Source organism: Ursus maritimus, unplaced genomic scaffold (assembly GCF_017311325.1).
Source record: "Ursus maritimus isolate PB19 unplaced genomic scaffold, ASM1731132v1 scaffold_20, whole genome shotgun sequence".
NCBI classification, from domain to species: Eukaryota; Metazoa; Chordata; class Mammalia; order Carnivora; family Ursidae; genus Ursus; species Ursus maritimus.
Window position 1 is genome coordinate 33,301,053 of NW_024424453.1, and position 17,665 is coordinate 33,318,717.

The following is a 17,665-nucleotide window of genomic DNA, read 5'->3' on the forward strand; positions in this document are numbered from 1 at the left end:
ATGAGAAGCCAGTCCCCTTGCCCATCCTCCCACCACCCTCCCTGGAGCACCTTTTTTTTCCTGCCACACAGGTGAGATACTGATCCCCCTCCTGGCATGTATGTCTCCCTGCCCCGTTTCCTACCACTCAGACCCCTGGCCACCTTCTTCTTATCCTTTATCCACCCTTTCTGCATACCCTGCTTGGGGAATACATTCTTCCCATCCCTTTCCAGACCCAAACACTGGCCCAGGGGTTCTCTCTGCCCCACCATGTAACTCTGGGCACCTTGTATTAGATGGGATGATGAATGTGAGATCCCAACCTGGAATTTTTATTCTCGTACTGCTCTCACCTCCTTCCTGCCCTTTCTTAGGCTCTGCCCTACGGATTTTGGACTTTCCAGCAGCCTCCACAATCACTTTAGCCATTTCGTTGCAATAAATTTCTTGGTATATATCTCCTACTAATTCTGGACTCTGACTGCTATAGACAGGTTTCCAGGTAGCCATGGCTGCATTAACAAACCTCCATAAAGCTATGTGGTTAAACCAACCACCGGTTTATTCTCTTCATGGTGTCTATGAGTCAAGAAGTTGGAAAGGGCGCAGCAGGCATTTCTCTCTCCTCCATCGATGGCTGGGGCCTCCACTGGGATGACTTCAATGGCTGTGGGAAGGGGGGTGGGATTCAGTTGACTGGGGGAATCAAACTACCAGCGCTGGGGGACCCAAGGCCAAGGTGACTTCCTCATACCTACTCCTGGCTCTGGGGCTAGGCTAGAGGGAGGCTGGGCTCCGCCAGACTGCCAACCAGAGTGTCTCCGTGTGACTGTCCTGATGGCAGTGTCAGGGAGGTTCAGCTTCTCAGGGCGCCAGTAGGGAACGTTCCTTGGTGACAAGGCAGAGAGCTGCGTGGCCTTTTACAGTCTCACCTTAGGAGTCACATAGCAGTACTCCTGCCATAATCCTTTCCTTGAAGTAGTCACAGACCCAGCCAGGTCAAGGGGAAATGACATAGCCCCAACCTCTTCGTGGGAGCAATGTCAAGAATTAACTGCCGTATTTCAAAACTACCAACAGCAATCAGCCAGGGCCCAAGTCTCAGCAAGATGGGCTCAAATTAGGGTTAATCCCCCATTGGATCCCTGGTGTGGACAAGTCCCCAGTGCATCCATAAACCCAAGAGACATTGGGTGAGACTCTGGCCTCATGGCGGGATGGAGGTGGGGTGGAGATCCCACTTAGAACCTGGATATCTGCCCAGAGCCGACAGGGAAAGACATCTCCACTTCCTTTGCTCCTGGCTGACTCCCACTCCCACTGAGAACAAAAGTATCACCTGGGTCTGGCAAAGTCTCATATTTCAAACCATCTTCCTAAGTGCCATTGAATGAATGAATGAATGCGTGCATGAATAAGTGAGTAAGAGAACTGTAAGTAAAGACAAGCAGTTAAGGCAGGGTGTTTATTCCACCCCTGCTCAGGTTCTAGGCTCTATCACCTTTGCATACCGTTTCCACTGTCCAGGAATGACAGGGAAGCAAATGCATAAGGAAAATAAATGCATGCACTTATTTCTCTTACCTTTTGCTTTCTAGGCATTGGAGTCAGATTGCCTGGGTTTGAATCCCAGCTTGGCCATTGCCTGACCGTGTGGTCCTGAGCAATTCAATGGACCTTAGTTTCTGTATCTGCAAAAGGAAATCATTGCAGCACCTACCCCAGAATGATGTTGTGAGGAATGTATGAGCTCATACATGTAACATGCTTGGAACCATGCCTGGGATGTTGTAGGAGCTGAGCAAATGTCGGCTGCGATGGTCCTGCTCAGGGTTTCCATTGAGAGTATTACTACTCTGGTTCTTTGTAGCTCTCTCATCAAGGATGAAATTTAGTCATCAAAGCAATTCTCACTCCAGCTGTCTGAGGCAGGAAATCGGTCTGGGGAGGCAGATGTGATATTCCGAAGGCTTCACAACTGCCACCACACGCAGGTACAATCTTTCCAACGTGGGTCTGTTCACCTTCAGTGAGGTGGGGACAAATGGGCCGAACACTGAAAGCCCTGCCCCCATCACTACAGCCTCCTGCAGACACTTTCCCGGTCACAGATCTGGGTGGTGGATGTTCAGTTATCTGAAATCGGTTAGCTCAGGTTCAAAGAATGGGGCTTGGGCCAGGGCTTGTGGGGAACTCACACTCATGCCTGCTCTCCGTGTCTGGTAGGACCTGCAGAACTCAAGGGGGCCTCCAGGGACCCCGGAGCCAGCCTGATGCGACCCGGGGCCTGGCTGTGGGCCCACCTCTGGGTGCTGACACCAGAATCAAACCTTTGAGGGCTCCTGGCTGCCCAAATATTTCTTGCTGTGGCAACAGGAAATGTGTAAATAAATTGTGATATGTTCACACAGTGGAATACCTTAGAGCAGTGGTAAACAAAATACCACAACTCACCACATTAGGTGTTCATGGGTGTGACGGTGAGAGAAGGAAGCCAGACCCAAAGCCATTCTTACTCAATACAAGGAAGGTGCATTTTTGTGTGTGTTCTTCTTCCTCTTCCTTTCCCTCCCTCCCCCACATCGTCTTCTTGTTCTCCCGCTCCTCTTCCTCCTCTGCCTCTCTTCTTTTAATTCTCCTCACTGGTTGGCTTTGAATGCTCCTGGGGATTCTGTGAGAGCACCTGGGGGCCCTGCTATAATTCAGCATGTTATTGGTGTGACCCCCCAATGGAAGTCATAAACACAGGTCAGACCACGGCGTCCTCCTGCTCGATGCCTTCTAATGGCCACGCATTGTACCTGGAAACTTCAAACTCATTACCATGATTTAAACCAAGGACTGGCCAACTGTAGTCTGTGGATCAAATCCCACTTGCCGTCTGTTTTCTTGGTGTGGATTTTTAAAAATTTTAAATTCAACTTAGTTAATATATAGTGTATTATTAGTTTCAGGGGTAGAATTTAGTGATTCGTCAGTTGCATATAACACCCAGTGCTCATTACACCATGTGCCCTCCTTCATGCCCATCACCCAGTTACCCTATCCCCGCACTCCCCTCCCCTACAGTGACCCTCAGTTTGTTTCCTATAGTTAAGAGTCTCCCATGGCCTCCCTCTCTGTTTTCATCTTATTTTATGTTTCCTTCCCTTCCCCTCTGTTCATCTGTTTTGTTTCTTAAATTCCGCATATGAGTGAAATCATACAGTATTTGTCTTTCTCTGACTGACTTATTTTGCTTAGCATAATACCCTCTAGTTCCATCCACGTCATTGCAAATATATATATACACACATACCACATCTTCTTTATCCATTCATTCATCGATAGACATCTGGGTTCTTTCCATATCATATTTTGGCTATTGGGGACATTACTGCAAAAAACATTGGGGTGTAGGTGCCCCTTTGAATCACTGTTTTTTTATCCTTTGGATAAACACCTAGTAGTGGCATCTGTTTTTATCAACAAAGTTTTATTGGAACACAGCCATGCCCAATCTTTACATATTGCCTATGGCTGTTTTCGGGTACAGGAGAATTGACTAGTTGTGACAGAGCCCACATGATCTACAAAGCTTTCAACATGTATTACCTGGCCCCCTGACAGAAAAAATTTGCCAACGTCTAATGAGAAGGTCCCACATAACGTGGCCCCTGCCCAGCCCCAGCCTCATGTCCAGGTTCTACAGGTCCTGTCTCCCTCCCGATCTCCAGCCACACCCCATGCTCACCCCCCCCCCCAGGGGCTGGGTACCCACTCCTCCCAGCACTTCCCAAGACTGGTCCTTTCTCATCATTTTGGTCTCAGTACTAATGTTTCCAGGGCCTTCCTTGGCCACCAGATCTCACTCCTCACTCTAGCTTATCAACCTTATTGATTCTTTTCAAGATTTGTTGTTGTTGTTGTTTACTTGTATACTGACTCTCTCCCTCAGTGAGAATGGATTTGGTCCATCTTGTTCACGGGTGTATCCCCAGCACCCAGCACCACAGCCCATCATAGGGGCTCAGTAAATATTAGTTGAACAAATGAACGAAGGGATGAACCTTTTCTAAAAGACAACACTACACAGTGAAGACCTGGAGTTAATAGGGCATGTCGTTTATAAAGCTCTTACCACCCAATGATCACGTACTCTGCAATTTAATTCCCTTTAACAGCCTGTGCAGTAGGGAGTATCATGTCCATTTTATAGATGAGGAAACAGAAGCTCAGAGTGGTGACTCTACTTGCCCGCAGTCACACAGTTAGCAAGCGACAGAATGAGATCAGACCCATCTGAATTCAGTGCTCAGACTTTCCCCAGTTGCCCTGCTCTTGAACCCAGCCCAGTGGGCTTTGGCTCCTGCTAAAACTTGACAGGCACCATCCTCCCAGAAGCTTCCCTCTGTGGACGTAGCTTCAGAAGGCCACAGAACCCAGCTGGCAGACAACATCTTAGAATTTGAGTCCAGGCTGTACATATGCTATTGATCTGCTACCCTCATTCATTTTTTTTAAATCCCAATAAAAATGAAGCCCAGCAGTCAATCTGAATTAATTAGCTTCTCTGGCAGCTGCCATCTGAGAATTAGGGATTATCCTGAGCCAGTAAATCCTAACTGATTCTTTTTTGCAGTGTCAGATTGGATTAAAGGAAACGTTGTGGGTAAAATTAAATGCTACGCCTTTCTTATTGCTTTAGTTGCCTGAAGATAAATGCTTTTCATGATGATAAATATACCATAAATTCTTGTAACAATAACTGAAATTCAAATAAATAGGCTGTGTAACTCCATGCAACTGTAATTTTCCTTTTATAGTCTGCTTGTTTACTGTTTATTGAAGAAAATGCCTGGTCCTTGCCTTTGAGGGATTTTAAATCAAGGGTTTGCCTGGACCTCTTAAAGAAAGTGCCAAGCCAAGCACCTGTCTATATCTTTGATTATGTTCTCTTGATTAAGAGATCACAAGGTCACAAGGTCCTTGACCCAGACAGTTGGAATGGGCACAGGGGTGTAAAGGAGAGGGGTAGCAAGAAACAAGGATCTGGGCAGAAGGCAGGAGCCTTGGGCTCTGGCCCTGTAATTTGACCTTGGCCCACTTGCTTCATCTCTTTATGGCCCAGTTTTCTCATCTATTAAATGAGGATATTAATAACTGCCCTGCATACATAGTAAAGTGTTTCACCCATACCTGAGCTATTGGGCATGAAAAAGGATACAACTTGTTTCTTAGGGTGATTCTTGGCATCAGAGTGAGTGAGTAGCTTCACCTGGTGTCCAAAGGCCACTCTAGACACCTGAATCACAAACTACAATGACAGTAACGAGGCAGAAATCACCAGGCACAGGCATTTATAAGTTAAATGTTACCTGCAATAAGCAAAAGGTAAAGTGAAACCAACAGACACATTTCTAGCAATGTAACAGCATGTTAAGTTGGGAGTTTTGACTAAGGCACCATAACATAATAACCGTGAAATCCCAAAGATTCAGTCTACAGATTCAGTGCAATCCCTATCAAAGTTCAAAGGCATTTTTATAGAAATAGAAAAAAAAAATACTGAAATTCATAAGGAACCACGAAAGATCCTGAAGAGCTAAAGCAATCTTGAGAAAGAAGAACAAAGCTGGAGGCATCATACTTCCTATTTAAAAATATATGACAAAGCTACAATAATCAAAATAGTATGGCATGACATTAAAAACAGACACGTAGGTCAATGGAACAGAATGGAGAGCCTGGAAATCAATCCACAAATGTACCGTCAACGATCTTTGACAAGGGTACCATGAACACAACATGGGGAAAGGACAGTCTCTTCAGTAAATGGTGTTGGGAAAACTGGGTAGTCACCTGCAGAAGAAATTGGATCCCCATCTCATCCCATGTACAAAAATCAACATAAAATGGATTAAAGACTTAAACGTCAGACCTGAAACTATAAACTCCTAGAAGAAAACACAGGGAAAGTTCTTCTTGACAGTGGTCTGAGCAGTGATTTCTTAGATATGATCCCAAAAGCACAGGCAACAAAACTAAAAATAGACGTGTGGGAGTGCAACAAGCCGAAAGCTTCTGCACAGCAAAGGAAACAGTCAACAGGGTGGAGAGACAACCTATGGAACGGGAAGAATATTTGTAAGCCCCATATCTGATACGAGATTAATATCCAAAATATATAAGGAACTCCAACAACTCAACAGCAAAGCAACAACAATAAAACTATGTTAAAAAATGGGCAAAGGACCTGAACAGACATTTTCCCAAAGCAGACATCCAGATGGCCAACAGACACGTGAACAGAAGCTCAGCATCACTCGGCATCAGGGAAATGCAGATCAAAACCACGATTTTCTTGGGTCTTGAACTCATGACCCCCGGTTCCCCTGGAGCCAGGCTAGCTGGGGGAGGGGAAGATTTAACTCTAAATCAAGTTGGAAATTTTGATTATTGTGATTCTGGGAAATTTAATTAGTAAATTGAGCCTGTGTTTGTAAGTGACTGTAAGACTAATAATCTAAGAATGAGCAGAAAAGTAACACAAGAGTTTTCATCCCAGGCAGGCTGGAAACTTCCCCACTGAATACATTTTAAAGAGGCAGGATTGTGTTTTTGTTGTAACCTACATGTCACTGTGTTCACTGTATCAGTTACAGTTTTTAATATTTTATGCTTCTTTACAGTGACAGAAATTACTAGATCCTACTTTGTAGGATTATACAGCGATATGCAGTAATACACATATTTCCCTATGATGAATATTTTTGTGTTTTAAGTTTAAATTTCCATATATTAGACAATGCTCTTTGAGAATAGTGATTTTCATATTTCTATAGAATAATAAAACATTAGAAAAAATATATTTGACATCACTAGTAATCAGGGAGACATAAGCTAAACAAGACACTATTTTCCATCTACGACATTGGCAAAGATAAAAAAACAATAATGTTCAGACCAGACTTGGAACAAGTGCCGTGAGGAGGGCAGTCTAATATCCCCCTGAAAGGAATGCGAGCTGCCACTGTATTTTGGAAAAACAATCTATTCTACAGTATGTATCAAGAACTTTAAAAATGTCCATAATTCTTTGACCCAGCCACCTCGCTTGTAAAAAACATGCCAGGAAATAATCAGAGAGCTACAGACAGATGTATATAAAGCAGAAACCTGGAAATGATGTCAGTGGCTGTTAATGAGAGGTTGATTAAATACTTATTTCATGTACTGGACTTTATACAGCTGTTAAAGTCATGTCATAGCAAATTATTGAATGCTCTGCAAAAATGCTTCTAATTGAGGTTAATTGCCATATAAGCTTCTAATGCTTTTTAAACGAGACTATACTACATTTTTTCTATGATATATACATATACATAAGGAGTTTTAAAAAAATCAGTCAAAATGTTAACAATAGTTATCTCTGGGAGTTGGAAATAGTGACAGCTTTTTTTCTTTTTCATTTAATTTTGTGAACTTTCTACAAAGTGCACAGACTGCCTTTCTTAGTATCTGTCATGTTTGCCGGGCTCATCCACACTGGTGGGCATTGACCCGGAATTGGAGTTGCTGTGTGTGTGTGTGTGTGTGTGTGTGTGTGTGTGCATGTGTTTAGCTTCAACAGATGCTGCTGGTCTCCAAACAAATAAACAGACAATATGACGTCCTTCAGTAACATTTCTGCCTTCAAGGTTCAGGACGGGGGCACCTGGGTGGCTCAGTGGGTAAAGCATCGGACTCTTGTTCTCAGCTCAGTTCTCGATCTCGGGATCATGAGTTCAAGCCCCAAGCTGGGCTCCATGCTGCTGGGTGTGGAGCCGACTTAGAAAAAAAGAAACAAGAGAACCTTCGCAGCAAACATCCTCTCCGGTCTGCAGTGTACGTGAACGGCGGTTGCTCCCGTCCCTGTTGGCACTTGGCATTATCAGTGTTGTTCACCTGAACCACTCTGGTGGGTGTGTGGTGGTCGCATCGCAGCACTAACTTGCAGCCTGGGCCAGAGGGGCCCTGCTCTGTGGCCTGGACTTCAGAGAGCCCACGTTTCTTCCTAACCCTGCCAAGGCCTCGGAGAACCATTTCTGCGGATTTCTTGCCCTCCGTCCTCAACCAAATGTAACCATGTCCAAATCTGGTGAAGGTGTGTGGGTTGTTCCACAGCCAGCGTCAGGGACCTTGGGAGGCGGGTGGGTTGAAATGGAGGAAGCCCTTAGCGAGAAGAAACACAATTCATTAACTTGTCACATCTGCCCTGTCCCGTAGCAGGGATGCAGGAGATCCCCGCATAATGGGGCTCCGCAGTCTGTGGTTCTAGGGGTGCTCGTGAACTCCTGCAGCGTCACACCCCCCGCATCTCAGCAGAGCAGCGTTTGCTGCAGGAACCACCCGTAACCCTCCCGCGTTTGCAGTTACGTAAGTCTAGACCAGGGCTTTTCCGTCTCGGCGCTATCGACATTTGGGGCCAGATAATTCTTTCTGTGGGTGTCTGTATATAGAATGTTTAGCAGCATCCCCGGCTTCCTCCTGCCAGACGCCAGGAGCACCAGCATCTCCGTTATGACAATCAAAACTGTATCCAGACATTTCTATCCAAATGGGTCCAGAACTGCCCCCGGTTGAGAATGACTGGTCTAGCCACAACCACCATGATGGGGGACACTAGTCCTTTAGGCGAGCAGTAGGTGGGTATCGAATGCTGTAACGATGGCGATTTGATTTATAAAAAAATACTAAGATTCAATTAAAATTAAAATTTTTAAAATTTTGAAAACATTTAAAATAATTTTTATTTTTACACTTCAATTTAAATTTTTAATAAAAATTAATAAAATTATATATACATTGAATATATTTTTAATCCTTTAGATTATTACTGTTAATTGAATAAAAATTATATGGAAATGTTATGGCTTTGCTGAAATTAGCAATTTTGCTGAAATGAAGGCAAGAAGAATAACTTCTGTGAAAATAACATATATAAACATTTATGAATTATTATGTCTTTATTTTACTCCCCATCCAAACATCACTGGCCCAGTAACAGAAGATAGAGGCAAAATATCAATTAAATTAAGTCATTTTTAATATTTCTTGACTGAATCGTATAAAAACTATAGTTTTATTCATATTTGCAATGTTGTCTTTAAGAACGTGTATTTGTTTTTTTTTTGATTTTGGGTTTTTTTGTTTGTTTTTGAGGGAGAGAGAGAGAGAGCACGTGTGCATGCATGAGGGAGCCAGGGAGAGGCAGAGGGAGAGAGAGAGAATCTTGAGCAGGTTTCATGCTCCGCGTGGAGCCCTATGCGGGGCTCGATCTCATGACCTCAAGATCATGACCTGAGCCGAAATCAAGTCAGTAGCTCAACGGACTGAGCCACCCAGGCCCCCAAGGTATATGTGAAAGTATATTTGTTGTATGAAGATATATTATGACGATTATAACTGAAAGGATAAAACATATTTTTTATAATAATATTTTTTTATTATATTATGTTAGTCACCATACAGTACATCCCCAGTTTTTGATGTAAAGTTCCATGATTCAGTACTTGCGTATAACACCCAGTGCACCATGCAATATGTATTTTTTAACAGTTTTCCCAGTTTAATGGAAAACTTTAAAATATTTAGATAAATGCACATGGGCCTTCAATTCTTGCTTTCCCCCTAAATCACATAGTGGTGGGGACAGGCTCTTCTCCTTTGGTCTTTGTTTGTATTTTTCTGATTACTAGTGGAGTTTGAGCCACTTTCCTAAGTTTATTGGCCCCCTTTTGTGACTGTGATTGAGACCTTTGCACGTTTTCCTATGGGCTCTCTGCCTTTTTCGTACTGGGTTCTAGGCTTCTCTGTGCATTCTGAATTACCAGCCCTTTCTGGACTGGGTGTCTTGCGCTCCCACTCTGCTGCTTGGATTGTTCCTTCCACAGGGCCTCTCCACTGCTGTACAGACTTTGTTCCCAAGGAAGCCTCAGCGTGGGCCACCTTAGCCACCCAGGCTGTTCCCCTGCCCTGGCTGTCCTCTCCATGATTCCTCTCCCACCCGCCCTGCTTGCTTCTCTATTCCCTTTAAACTCTCCAGTTGTGAGGGAGTAATTCTGGCCAAGAGGAGTGCTGGTCACCACACCTCTTTGGAAGAGTCTTGAATATTCTTAGGGGTCAAGGAGGGCCTGGGAGCAAGGAAGCAGTCCGTGGTGAGTGTTAGATCAGATCATGGATGGAAAGGTTTAGTATGCAGCCCAGCCCCAGGCCTTGTTGGGACCTTTGTCAACACTTTCTCCACAAAAATGTGTGAAAGACAATCATTGATAATTGTGTTGTGATAAAGATAGCTTTACTAATTTATATATTGAAACATGTTCCTTGACCTTGAAGTTCAGTTTTTTCCTTCTGATGTCAAAAGAGATTAAAACATTTTTGTGGGCCCCTAAACATATCGTGAGCCCTGGCCCTGTGCCTGCCGTGCTGACCGTGGAAGGCGGCCCTGCCTGGCACAGTCTGTGGCGGGGGTCAGGGGCAGGCTGCCTATAGAAAGGGTGGTCTAGTCTAGTTCCTGTGTTTGAGCTGGGAGCCCACAGCTCTCACACCATGATGAGGGGGCCAGAACCCCGCCTGCAGTCAGACCGTGAGGTAGCCGTGCTCCCCACAGCTCCCCCTGGACACAGCTTCATCTCCTAGCTCGGCCGTGTCACCGCACCTGGGCAGCACAGGTCAATGTTATCAAGGGTGGCTGTGTGTCCTGCCTGGGGTCCATCGTCACCCCAGCATTCTCTCTCTGGGGAGAGATTACTAATAAATATCCACTCCCAGGAAAAGGTACGCTTTTGTTGTGGTGTTAATGATGGTTAATGGTTGTTAACCTTGACCTGAAAGGCTCTGTGAACTCTTTCCCTCTTTGCTTTGGCTGTCAGGAAGCTCACAGCTGGCATCTCTCTGGGACCTGCACGGCAGGCATTTCTGTGGAGGACACTTACACCCAAATTTGTTCTATTTACTACCTTGTTTCTTCATTTCTCTCAGCTATGTTTTTGTGACTCCAGAAACGTATTATAAGAACATACATAATAGATTACAACTATTTTATTTTTTTTATTTTTATTTTTTTTGTAATAATATTTTTATTATATTATGTTATTCACCATACAGTACATCCCTGGCTTTTGATGTAAAATTCGATGATTCATTAGTTGTGTATAACACCCAGTGCACCATGCAATACGTGCCCTCCTTACTACCCATCACCGGTCTATCCCATTCCCCCACCCTCCTCCCCTCTGAAGCCCTCAGTTTGTTTCTCAGAGTTCGTAGTCTCTCATGTTTCATTCCCTCTTCTGATTACCCCCCTTTCTTTATCCCTTTCTTCCCCTACTGATCTTCCTAGTTCTTATGTTCCATAGATGAGAGAAACCATATGATAGTTGTCTTTCTCTGCTTGACTTATTTCACTTAGCATTATCTCCTCCAGTGCCGTCCATGTTGCAGCAAATGTTGAGAATTCGTTCTTTCTGATAGCTGAGTAATATTCCATTGTATATATGGACCACAACTTCTTAATCCAGTCATCTGTTGAAGGGCATCTCGGCTCCTTCCACGATTTAGCTATTGTGGACAATGCTGCTGTGAACATTGGGGTGCATATGGCCCTTCTCTTCACTACGTCTGTATCTTTGGGGTAAATACGCAGTAGTGCAATGGCTGGGTCATAGGGTAGCTCAATTTTTAACTTTTTAAGGGACCTCCACACTTTTCCAGAGTGGCTGTACCAACTATTTTAGCAAATACTTTTTAATTTTTAAAAGTAACGTATTCTAAATTACAGAAGACTTTGAAAACAAAGGACAAAGGCAAAACCCAGAACCCCGCAGACCAAATAGCTGAGAGTGTTTTCATATAGTTCCTTCTAGAGTTTTTTCTAGGTACATTATTGCAATCATACCATGTAAAAACACTTGGAATTTTTCCAGTTCAATCGCCCACATCGTTGTACGTTTTAAACCGAATGTAAGCATTTTAGTGTACCAATGTGTTGCGCTCTGCCTGTGCCCCTGTCATTTTTCTCACCCCGATTCTTCTCCACCATGGACCACTCTGTGAGGGATATGGACACACCCCTGTGGGTACGTCGCTTCTATGTGAGTCCATGACCCAATAGGTAGGAGAGTTTGGGAGGAATTTCCTTCTGGTATTTACTTGATTTTCTGATGGAGGGACCTGGGGAGCTGCCTCAGCTCCCTTGCTAGGCGAGGCATGGCGCGAGTGAAGAGATGAGTGGATAAAATAAACTACTGAACAAATAAATAATGTCCCACCTCCAGGCCAGGACCCTCGGAGTCCTTGGCTTCTCCCATTCCGGCAGTAAGTCATCGCTCAAATACCACTTCTGCCATCTCTCCTCACGTGGTGAAGAATTCCACAGTGTTGCAGGTCTGTTTCTAGCTTCCGGGTCTTTGCCCTTGCCCTGTCTTCTACCTGTGCGTCTTCCTCTCCCTGGGCCCCCTGACGTCCGCTCTCCATCCTTTAAACCCCTGCTCTGGCGTCACTAACCTCCATGGGCCTTTCCCCGGGGAGGAACGTGAACCCCCCACGGGCTTCGCCAGTCCTCAGCTGCAGGCCTCTCCTGGGCTGTCAGGCTGTGGGTTTCCAGGCCTCCCTGTAGGAGACGATGGAGAAGAGTGGTCAAGAGTCTGACTACCTGGGGGGCGCCTGGGTGGCACAGCGGTTAAGCGTCTGCCTTCGGCTCAGGGCGTGATCCCGGCGTTATGGGATCGAGCCCCACATCAGGCTCTTCCGCTATGAGCCTGCTTCTTCCTCTCCCACTTCCCCTGCTTGTGTTCCCTCTCTCGCTGGCTGTCTCTATCTCTGTCGAATAAATAAATAAATCTTTAAAAAAAAAAAAAAGAGTCTGACTACCTGGACTCGAACCTTGGCTCTGCTTCCTCATGTGGAAAACCAGGCAGTTAACTGGACCTTCTCTATGTGATGTGGAGACAGGGCATTAACACTTCAAGGGCTTAGCACAGTCCCTGGCCCCGGTACACCCTCAACCACAGTTAGCTTAAAAATGGAACTGTCTGGAAAACCAGAGTACAAATTTGATGATAATTTGATTTTTAGTTTGGCTTTCTTTTTCCTCTAAATATTCTTTAAAAAAATTATTTATTTATTTGACAGAGAGAGCAAGCCCAGGCAGGGGGAGTGGCAGAGGGAGAGGGAGAAGCAGGCTCCCCTCTGAGCAAGGAGCCCAATCGGGACTCCATTCCAGGACCTTGGGATCATGACCTGAGCCAAAGGCAGACACTTAACCGACTGAGCCATCCAGGCGCCCCCTAAATATTCTTAACATGAACATAAAATTGATTTCTTACGACTCAGTGAATTCCTTATGAGTCGATTCCTGAGGAGGAAGCCCACAGTGCGTGGTTCTGGCCAGACCCAGCTGGATGCAGGAGATGTGGGAGGGCTAAGGCCTGGAAAGAGCGGAGTGCGTTCTGCCTCCAGGGAGGGGGCCTTTAAAAATTCCCTGATCAGACTCCTCCATCTCTGGCACCTCTAACACTCCAGAGAAACCAGTGAGAACCTCCCAGCAGCAGCATTTGGGGGGAATGTAGCTGTGAGCGCTGCTGCCATGTTCCCAAGGGGCCAAAGGTGGGGGGATCATGAAGCAACATGTACGCCTGGAGTCAGAGAGGACAAGTTCAAACCCCATCTCTGTCCTTCCATCCTGTGTGACCATTGGCAAGTTGCTTTACCTCTCTGAGCTTCAGTGTCTTCATCTGCAATCTCGGTTCCTCCCTCACAGGGGTTCCGTGATGGGGACAAGCCAGTTAGAAAAGTGTCCAGCATTATAAATGTTACTTCCCTTCCCAGCAAGCTTGAGAAGAAAGTGTAAGTATTGTTTTTCGTTGTTGTTCTTCTATTTTAAACAATAATAACGGCAACGATAATATGCATTTCCCATTGTATACGGCATCTATTCTGGTTTTGGCACCTCCTCCTGCAAGAAGTCTTCCCTGATGCTACCGGACAGACAAGGCACCCCTGTGCATCTGTGGTAGGCAGTTGTGCCATTCATCCAACTTTCCAGCTCTTCTTCCAGGCATGTGAGGTCTCCAGCACCCCACCTCCCTGAGGTTGGGCATGCCACGTGATTCCCTTTGGTCGACTGGCCGATATACATGGAAGTGATGTGTGTCCTGTCTGGATGGAAGTTTTAAGAACCAGCCCGTGATTCGCTCTTCTCTCCTTCCAGGCAACGGGCAATGGGGGAGGCTCTGTTAGCCTGGTTCCCAAGTGGGGGGCATGAGGGACAGAGCTCCGCTGTTTAACGCCTCACAGAGTTTTGTTGCTGCAGCGTAACCCTGCCCCACCTGACTGAACCAGCGGCTCTGTAAATAACATGTCCCATAGGCCCGAGCAGCTCATTCACTTCGACCCCCAGCACCTGGCCCAGTCCTGGCCATCCTGGGCACTCAGGGAAAAAAGCCCATTTCGCTCGTTCCTGTTTCCTTTGGTCTGCAACTCAGTGGCTTGGACCTGGAAGTGCAGAGGGTGCAGGGGGGTCATCCTTCCCCTCCTTCACCTGCCCCACTCCATTTCAGTCAACCCATTTCAATGATCATAGTAACCTGTGACCTTCTGGTTCCTCCTCCAGATGTTTCTTCTGACAGGTGGTTGAGTCTATCTCTCTGGCTTCTCCATGCACATGACCTTATTGCTTATTTTATTTTTTAACACGACAGACTTGTGGATAAAAACATCAGCTAATGATCAATATGTGCTTATATAGTAACTCATTAATCCTCAAATTGCTTAAGCTCTTTGTCTTTCAATTTTCTCATCGGTAAAATGGGGGAGAGAATAGCTGTTCCTATATTCATTCTTCATTTCTTCCTTTCCAATAGACCAACCACCACCACCACCACCACCACCAAGTTTAAAGGCACACATGCCTTCCTGGGATAATGAGTACATTTTCCAGGATTCTTTGAGGCATGTGACTTAAGTTCTGGACAATGGGATACAAGCAGAAATGTCATATGTAATTTCTGGGAGTGCCCCAAGAGAGCCAGTATGCCCTTCTTCAGCTATTCCTTTTCCCTGCTGGCTGAACTATGGATGTGATGGCTGGTTCTTGGGCAGTCATCTTGTGCTAGGAGGAAGACCCTAGATATTGAGGATGGCAGAGCAAAGGAATACCATCAAGACATGTATGAGCCTAGGGCTGCTTCTCTTTGAACATCACTTACCTGGCAGAGAAGTTAATCCCTATCTCATTGAAGCCTCCGATGCTTGATCAGCAGCACTGGTACCACCTGTCAGTTTGTTAGAAATGCAGAATCTCGCTCCCCACCCCAGACCTGCTGAATCAAAGACTGCATTTTAACAAGATCCCCAGGTGATTTGTGTGCAAAATAAAGTGAGAAGCACTCACGTTCGAGCTATGGTTATTTGAGATGGGCCTGTGACTCGTAGCTGAACTCAGTCCCAGCTAGAGCAGCCCCCACTGCACTGCTGGGAAGGTTAAGCAAGTTCGTGAAGGAAAGGCACCTAGTACAGGGCTCTGCCCAGCGTGGGAGCTAGAGTTATGGAGTTGAGTTGCCTTGGGGTGTGGGTTCTGTGATACAGCTTAGGCTATGGCACCCTTGCCATCTGCCCCTACAAGCCCAAGGACAACCCCAGATTCTGTGAAATCTTGGACACAGAGCAGAGAGAGCCCAGTATTTGTTGAGTAACAACTTATTTTGCATAACCCATTGATTTGGGACCAGGGGAAAGGAGGGGTCCTGCCTCACAGCCTGACCCCAAATAATGCAGGCCTAGGGGGCTGAAGGGAGAGGAGGTTTCAGAATGTTGTTGCCAAAGCCCTTGGGGGGGGTAGCATTAGGGGGCACAAGGGACCCCTTCATACTGTGCTCTTGCATGAGAACAGCCGTGTCCTGCCCTTTCAAGCCAGCACCCTGGCTGCAGAGGGAGAAGCCTTCTGGATGGTGACTGGTTCTGCGGCTGTACTTATCCTCAATTTTCCAGCCGGTCAGGCTTCATTCTGTCCTGTTACGTGACTGACGGAGCTCTCCGCAGTGCCCCTCATTATGGTCTGAAGGACACAGTGGCCTAGTTTTCGTGGGGATGCAGGGCGCCTGCTAATGCAGGACTGCAGCCTGCCGTGGGGTGTTGCTGGGGAGGGATGGAGTCTCTCTGGCTCAGGACCTGATGGGGGTGGTCCTGAGGCAAGGGGCCCTGAAGACATCCTTGGGCTCAGCCGATGCACAGAGAGCCCTGGAACGGAAGAGGGTGTGTCTGGCTGGGCCTGTGTTTCTCCAGCCTGTTGTCCCCCTTCTCCTCTGCCGGCAGGACCTTCCCAGACCGAGCAGCCTTGAGTGGGTTTAGGTGGGCACGGCTGCCGGGAGGTCCATCCCGTCCCCCATTTGTGCACACAGAATCCCATAGCAATGAAGAGGCCTTTGGAGCTAGATCACCTGGGACATTCAAAACACCACCACCCCCAAACCCTGCCCGTACCATTTACCAGCTGAAAAATGGGGATCCTGGGGGTGTTGTGAGATTCAAATGAGGCGCAGTCCTCACTCTGAGCCGTCCATCGGTCCTAGTTGCTGGTATTGACATTCTTGAGCCTGTCGGGTCACCGCTCCCCTCGGCCGGCCCCGCACTGTCCACCAGGAGGACAGACACGTCCTCGGGCCCCGGGAGTGGGAGGCTCGGCGCAGGTAGCGTGCAAAGCAGGAGCGTTCTGTCCTGCTCAGAGTAAGTCATCAGGAACCCCTTCTCCCGTGAAATCCCCTAATTCCTTACACTTACAAACAAAAGGGGATTCTGTTCCCCAAGAGCCACTGATCCCTTAATTAGTTCTCCTTGTTTCTTATTAAGGTGACTTGGGACTGAATCGCACTCTCAAGTGACAGCGCAGCATCAGGGAAGTGATTGGCAGAGTCCAGGTCCCTAGAGCCTGCCGCCAGACCTTCTTGCACCAGCGCTCGGCTCTAATCTCTTTTTTATTATTATTTTCTGCTTAAATCCATTGTTGCCGCCTGGGTGCCTCTGACATTTAGCAGCTAAATGTCTTGCTGGAAGGCACCATCCTGTCTTTGAAAGACGGAATTCTTTTGGCAGGATTTTGCCCAGAGATAGAGAGGGAGAGGCCTGGGTGGCGGGGTGGGAGTCACCAGACCCTGGGGTGAAGCCCATTCCCCTGGGCAGAGGGGCCCTGTGGCGCCCCTGGGGACAGGGGGAGGAAGCTCGGGGTGGCCCGTCAGAACCATTCTCCCCTCTGAGCCGGGTCCTGGCTCCTCTGGGGCCCTGCGTGGTTTGGGTTACCCAGAAGCTGACTCTAAGACAAGGATTCAAGCGCAAGCGGTTCATTTAGGGTGATCCCGGGAAGCAGCGCGGAGATGGACCCGGGGGGACGGGAAGGGGCAGTGCCCTGCGCGGTGCTGGCGCGCCACCAGGCTGGGGTGCTGACCGCTCTGCTCTCCAGCAAGGGCCCCGGCTGCTTAGGGGACGGAATTCCCCAGCTTGTCAGCTTGCCCCGTGCATTCCTGCAGGACAGAAGCCCTCAGACAGAACATTTGGGGTGGGGGAGGGGAGTGGGGGTTGCAATGTGCAGTCTTCTGCTGGTAGAGGTGGATGTCCCTGAGCTCGGAGCCGAATCCGATCGGGGAGCGTGTCCAACACCCCCCCCCCC

At 46.9% G+C, this 17,665-nt stretch overlaps 1 long non-coding RNA gene across 1 annotated transcript; it reads right to left on the bottom strand.

The window, feature by feature from the left end:
• Positions 1–529: 529 nt before the first annotated feature.
• On the bottom strand, positions 530–2,976 carry LOC121104224. The gene is made up of 2 exons (XR_005836516.1): positions 1,703–2,976; positions 530–649 (listed from the first exon to the last, which is right to left on the bottom strand). It is a non-coding gene; the product is annotated as an uncharacterized LOC121104224 (long non-coding RNA).
• Positions 2,977–17,665: the final 14,689 nt, after the last annotated feature.